This window comes from Dama dama, chromosome 19, assembly GCF_033118175.1.
Source record: "Dama dama isolate Ldn47 chromosome 19, ASM3311817v1, whole genome shotgun sequence".
Taxonomy (NCBI): Eukaryota; Metazoa; Chordata; class Mammalia; order Artiodactyla; family Cervidae; genus Dama; species Dama dama.
In genome coordinates this window covers 49,390,094-49,397,471 of record NC_083699.1, presented here as the reverse complement: position 1 = coordinate 49,397,471, position 7,378 = coordinate 49,390,094, and the positions used below count along the sequence as shown (strand labels likewise).

Genomic DNA, 7,378 nt, shown 5'->3' with positions numbered 1-7,378 from the left:
ACTGTGGGTATCTTAGATGACCACTTCCAACAACTGTGTATTCATGTCTCCAAGTTTCCCTGGCTCCCCACATATCCCTGTAACTGGACATGGCCCCCCACTAATGTTCTCAAAAGCATTTAATATAATGTAGCATTTAACTTTACTGAGAGCTTGTGGGTGACAGGTCAAGGAGGGAAAGAAAGAGAATAACTCAAAAAAGATTACTTGATATCATGACTCCTGCTTGTTCACAAGCCACGTCCCCCCTTGAAGTTCCCCTACTCACGTCTTGTTCCTTAGCCCCTGACCTCTCATGTTTCAGGAACCAGTTTATCTCTTGGATGAGTCTTTTATATATATATATATATATATATACATATATATATATATATATTTGGCTGTGCCGGGTCTTAGTTGTGACACATGGGATGTGGCTTGTGGGATCTTTAGTTGTGGGTTTCAAACTCAGTTGTGGCATGTGGGATCTAGTTCCCTGACCAGGGATCAAACCTGGGTCCCCTGCATTAGGAGCACAGAGTCTTAGCCACTGGACCACCAGGGAAGTCCTGGATGAGGGTCTTTTTAATCCAATCCTCCCTCTTTAAAAGTCCAGGATCCCAACTCCCTCTGCAATTTGGCCCTAGGCAGAGGAATGAAGCCAGTAACACCTCATGAATATTAGCCAGAATGTTGACTCTAACCTTAGTGAAAGCAAAAATTTTTATGCTATTACACAGCAGGTGAGTTTCCTGTTGTCCCCAAAGTCTTCATTCAGGAATAGGATTTGGGATTAACTCCTACATAGCTGAGAGGCCCATTTAAGTAATTTTTCCAAGCAAAGATACCTCTCAGGCCCATATGTTTTGTATTATTCTCAGCTTGAATGATTTCTGGAAGCAAGAGTTAAACAAAGGCGTTTTAAAATTCTTTTTAAACTCACTTTATTGAGGTAGATATAATTTACTTCAATACATGAATCCATTTAAAGTATAAAATTCAATGAGCTTTGATAGATGTATATTCATGTGAACCCACTATTACAATCAAGATACAGATCGTTTCTATCACATCCAAAAGTTTCCTCTTGCCCTTTTGCAATCCATTCTTTCCTCCACCCTCTAACCCAGGCAAGTACAGACCTACTTTCTGTCACTGGAGATTAGTTTGGTTTTTCTGGAATTGTATATAAACAGAGTCATATGACATGTGCTATTTTAGTGTCTGGGTTCTCTCCCTCAGCACACTGTTTGTGAAATACATCCGTATTACCGTGCATCAGTTCTTCCTCCTTCCCTACTTCTTTTTGCTTTCTTTTACGATTTTATTGAGGTATACTTTATGTAAATGGAACATGTTAAAAGCTTTGACATGTGTGCGTGTATATGCTAACTTGTTTCACTCGTGTCCAACTCTTAGCAACACTATGGACTGTAGCCCACCAGGCTCCTGTACTCATGGGATTCTCCAGGCAAGAACACTGGAGTGGGTTGCCATGACCTCCTCCAGGGGCTCTTTCCAACCCAGAGATTAAACTCATGTCTCTTACATATCCTGCACTGGCAGCCAGGTTCTTTACCACTAGAGCCACCTGGGAAGCCTTTTGACATGTATACACACCCATGAAACCATCAGCATAATCAAGATATCAAATGTTCTTATAATTCCCAAAAGTTTTCTTGTGTTCAACCTTTCCCATACCTGCAATCTAACGTAACCACTGATCTGCTTCCTGTCACTACAGGTTAATTTGTATTTTCTAGAATTTTATACATATCGAGTCATACAGATGTACTGGGTTTGTTGCTGTTGTTCAGTCGCTAAGTTGTGTCCAACTCTTTGTGACCCCCCTGGACTGCAGCATGCACCAGGCTCCCCTGTCCCTCACTACCTCCTGGAGTTTGCTCAAATTGATGTCCATTGAGTCACTGATGCCATCTAACCATCTCATCCTCTGTTGCCCCCTTCTCCTTTTGCCATCAATCTTTCCCAGCATCAGGGTCTTTTCCAATGAGTCAGCTCTTTGCACCAGGAGGCCAAAATATTGGAGCCAAAGTATTGGGTTTGGGAGGGGTTTATTTTTTGATCTAGCTTCTTTGACTCAGCATAGTTATTTTGAGATTCATCCATATTATTGTATATATTTAATAGTTTTGTTTTTTCCTACTTCTGAACAATATTCCATTGTGTAGATCTGCTGGACATACCATGGTTTATCTATTCATCTCTTGATGGACATTTATGTTGTTTCCAGTTTTTGACTATTACAAATAAAGATGTTATGAGTATTTATACACAAGTTTCTGTGTGGTCATATGCTTTCATTTCTCTTGGGTAAATACTTAGGTGTGGAATGGCCACATCATATGATAGGTATATGTTTAACTTTTAATAAACTTTCAAATTGTTTTCCAAAGTTGTTCCATTTTACATTCCCATCAGTAACATAGAAGTTCCAGTTGCTATCCAGCCTTGCCAATACTTGGTTATTACCAGTTTTTATATTAGCCATTCTAAAGTGTATGTAGTGGTATCTCACTTCGGTTTTAATTTGCATTTCCTGATGACAAATGATATGAAGCCTCTTATCATGTGCTTATTAGCTACTCATGTCTCTTAAAAATATTTGCTTCAAATCATTTGTCCATTTTTAGTGGACTGCTTCGTCTCCTTATTTTTGAGTTGTCAGTGTTCTTTATATATGTCTCACAAATATGTTCTCCCTTTCCACCATTTTTACATGGTATTTCTACATAATACATTCACTTTACAAAAGGCTAACCAGGATTTTAAGAAAATTAAGAAAGTAGCCTGAGGTCACATAATTAGCTGCTGTGTCTCAAATCCTGTTTCATAAACAGAAGAGCCCACTGCTCTACCTTTTCCTGGGTTCAAGACATCAAGAGAGTAGTATACAGAGTCCTACTGCCAATGTCTGCTAATGACACTCTACTACAACAGTGTCAGTATCTGCCGTGGCTTTCTACTCCAATTCTCTACTGAGGACACAAGAAAGTGTGACCAGGAAGAGATGGAGATCTGCTAGGCATCTGCCTTCCTGACTCTTCCCTGGCAAAACCAGAAGGTCAGGCAGTCCTGAAAGCATGAATCCACAGTCATCCTTTCTTAGGCCTTTTTGAACCCAGGCCATACCAGCCGGCAACACTCCAGGACTACAGAGACAAATGCATAGACCTTCTCAGGAGGGGAAATGCTTCTTGCTCCTTGCTGATATTTCCTTCCATGTGGAGCAGCTCAATAAGTGCCATGCTCCTGGCCTCTCAGAGCCTTTATTCACTCTGCCCCAAGTGAGGTGTACTGACTTATCTCAGAAGAATAAATTGGGAATATTCACCTCTGATCCTGCCTTGCCCTTCTGGGAGAGCACCTGGGTACTCAGGACTGTTGTAACTGGGAGGGTCAGGATTCAGTATTAGCCCTAAATCAGGGACTTACCTGGTGGTCCAGTGGTTTAGAATCTGCCTTGCAATGCAGGGGACAGGGTTTGATCTCTGATCAGGGAACCGAGATCCCACATGCTGTGGAGTAACTAAGCCCATTGGCCACAACTACTGAGTTCACATGCCTCAACTAGAGAGCCCACATGCTGCAAACTACAGAGTTCATGCGCTCTGGAGCCTGCAGGCCACAACTAGAGAGAAGCCCAAGCACTGCAACCAAGAGGCCACCCGATGCAACCAAGACTCAATACAGTCATAAATAAATCAATCTTTTAAATAAGGAGGCCCCCAAATCACAATCTCCAAAATAAGCTCCTATTGCAAGTGATATTTGTCTCCATTTGCCATATTCTTATTTCTCACATGATTCAAAACCTGGGCAAGGAAAAGGGGTGATATTAGCACCACACCAGCTATATTTTTTGTATTTACCTATAAGTCGAAAACACAGACTCTACTTTCCCATAAAAACAATGTTATATGTAGGTGATGTCACAGGATCGGCTAAAAAGAGCTAAGTTTACCTGTAATTACTTGGTTACCACAGAACCATACTTCAGCAGAGGTCTTATCAATGATCTATTGGCTATAGAGATGGACAGGACATGTTCATTAATTTAAAATTATATCTGAATATTCAGACATAGAGTAAACAGAAGAGTGCTGAGTCAAAGACATTTAGGATTTGAATCTGATTTGTCAAGAGGCCCTCTTCAGCTACTTTGATTTCACAGCATAATGCTCCAAGGCTTTGGGGAATCATTAGAAACCAAAAATCTCTATCAAGATCAAATAACTAGCCCACAGAACTTTTTGTTTACAGAATCAAATGTTGCAAGAAATTTTAACTGCCCTTAACTACTTCTCACTAATTCTAGTCCCTTGATACATAGTCTTCTCAGATTCACTAATACTATCAATATCCTATTTGGATAATAAATAAAGTTGATCAGTTATTTTCCTATTTTAGTAAACCATCCTCAGAGAACTGCCTTGTGGAAAAGCAATATTCCCAACTCAAGTGTTTAATGGTGACGTTTTGACAAAACCATTGCCAATCCCGGCATTCTTATCTATTGAAATTAACTTCTCACCTAATGGATACTTTATAGGAATAAAGTCAGGTGATATCAGATGTCTGGGGCAGTTCTGTATATCTATCAGACACATCAATGAAGCAGTGAACAAGATGGCAATGGTTTCTACTCGCCTGGAGTTTATAGAGGCAAAGGGGTGGGCAGCAAACAATTAATTTTAGAGAGAGATAAATGCTATGAAGAAAATAAAACATAATAGGATAATAACTGGTGGGTTAGAATGTACTTATTTATATAGGACAGTAAGCAGAATCTTCTCATGGGAGTTGCTATCTGAACTCAGACTTGATATTAAGAAAGAGGCTGCCATTCAAACATAGGAGAAGAACTTTGAAGGCAGAAGGAGCAATGAGAACAAGTTTGGTGTTTGAGGAGCCCTGTTGTTTAGAAGGAGATTGGAAGGAGGTGATGTCAGAGAGGCAGACTGTGGCCTGATTCTGCAGGGAGTACAGATCTTATTCTAAGTGCACAACAGGAAGCCGTAGAGATGGCTTAATTTTTTAACAGGTGAATGACAGGGGGGTTCTCTGTGGTCTCCTCTAAGAGAGCCACCTGACTGTTCATCTGCAGTTCATTTCCTCCGTGTTCTCACCATGTATGAAATGACTTTGTCTCTGTTGGTTTGAGTGTCTGTTGCCCACAAGAGCTTCCCTGCCTCGTTCACTCCTCCATCTCCAGCAGCCAGAACACGGGCACAAAGCGGGGGCTCAGCAAATATTTATGGATTAAAGGAAAGAATGGACAAACGAAGTCCAGTTTGTTGAAGGTGCAGGGAGCACAGAATGCAAGTATATAAGATACTGTTCTGGGTCTTCAGACTCACCATAATTTATTTTCCAAAAGTTGGCCGACATAATCAAATTATTCAGAAAGGGAAAATAAAAGTAGTTAAGAAATGTGGGAAAAGTACTCAACTTTATACTCATTTTAAAGACATGCTGCTAACCAGAACAGAAATGAAATGACATCATGCTTCTGTTTAAAATATTCACATTGATAATAATAATTTCTGGTGAGGGTATAGGTAATTTAACATGCTGGTCATTTCTACATCCCCCCTCCCCCAAAAGCGATTTAGCAGCCAATATGCAGTTCAGTTGCTCAGTCATGTCCAACTCTTTGCGACCCCATGGACTGCAGCACGCCAGGCTTCCCTGTCCATCACCAACTCCCAGAGTTTACTCAAACTCATGTCCGTCGAGTCAGTCATGCCATTCAACCATCTCATCCTCTGTTGTCCCCTTCTCTTCCCACCTTCAATCTTTCCCAGCATCAGGGTCTTTTTCACTGAGTCAGTTCTTCGCATCAGGTGGCCAAAGTATTGGAGTTTCAGCTTCAGTATCAGTCCTTCCAATGAATATTCACGACTGATCTCCTTTAGGAGGGACTGGTTGGATCTCCTTGTAGTCCAAGGGACTTTCAAGAGTCTTCTCCTGCACCACAGTTCAAAACCATCAATTCTTTGGTGCTCAGCTTTCTTTATGGTCCAACTCTCACATCCACACATGACTACTGGAAAAATCATAGCTTTGACTAAACAGACCCTTGTTAGCAAAGTGATGTCTCTGTTTTTCAATATGCTGTCTAATATGGTTTGTCATAGCTTTTCTTCCAAGGAGCAAGTGTCTTTTAATTTCATGGCTGCAGTCACCATCTGCAATGATTTTGGAGCCCAAGAAAATAAAGTCTGTCACTGTTTCCATTGTTTCCCCATCTATTGGCCATGAAGTGATGGGGCTGGATGCCATGATTTTAGTTTTCTGAATGTTAAGTTTTAAGCCAACTGTTTCACTTTCATCAAGAGGCTGTTTAGTTCTTCATCGCTTTCTGCCATAAGGGTGGTGTCATCTGCATAGCTGAGGTTATTGATATTTCTCCTGGCAACCTTGATTCCAGCTTGTGCTTCATCCAGTCCAACATTTCTCATGATGTATTCTGCATAGAAGTTAAATAAGCAGGATGACAATATACAGCCTTGATGTACTCCTTTCCCTATTTGGAGCCAGTCTGTTGTTCCATGCCCAATTCTAACTGTTGCTTCCTGACCTGCATACAGATTTCTCAAAAGGCAGATCAGGTCGTCTGGTATTCCTATCTCTTTCAGAATTTTCCACAGTTTTTTTATGACCCACACAGTCAAAAGTTTTGGTGTAGTCAATAAAGCAGAAGTAGATATTTTTCTGGAAATCTCTTGCTTTTTTGATGAGCCAATAGATGTTGGCAATTTGATCTCTGGTTCCTCTGCCTTTTCTAAATCCAGCTTGAACATCTGGAAGCTCACAGTTCATGTACTGTTGAAGCCTGGCTTGGAGAATTTTGAGCATTACTTCACTAGCATGTGAGATGAGTGCAATTGTGTGGCAGTTTGAGCATTCTTTGGCATTGCTTTTCTTTGGGATTGGAATGAAAACTGACCTTTTCCAGTCCTGTGGCCACTGCTGAGTTTTCCAAATTTGTTGGCGTATTGAGTGCAGCACTTTCACAGCATCATCTTTTCAGATTTGAAATAGCTCAACTGGAGTTCCATCACCTCCACTAGCTTTGTTCATAGTGATGCTTCCTAAGCCCTACTTGACTTTGCATTCCAGGATATCTGGCTCTAGGTGAGTGATCATATCATCATGATTATCTGGATCGTGAAGATCTTTTTTGTATAGTTCTTCTGTGTATTCTTGCCACCTCTTCTTCATATCTCTGCTTCTGTTAGGTCCATACCCAAAAGCAATTCAGCAGCAAATACTAAGAGCCTTCAAAATATCCTTACCTTTTGACTGAGAAATCCACTTCTAGGCATATATCCTAAGGAAATATTTTCAACTGAAGGGAAAATTATATGTGCAA

The 7,378-nt window shown here is 40.6% G+C and overlaps 1 non-coding gene across 1 annotated transcript; it reads right to left on the bottom strand.

Moving 5' to 3' along the window:
• Window positions 1-471: 471 nt before the first annotated feature.
• On the bottom strand, window positions 472-544 carry TRNAR-CCU (transfer RNA arginine (anticodon CCU)). The gene has a single exon. It is a non-coding gene; the product is annotated as a tRNA-Arg (tRNA).
• Between the last annotated feature and the right edge of the window lie 6,834 nt (window positions 545-7,378).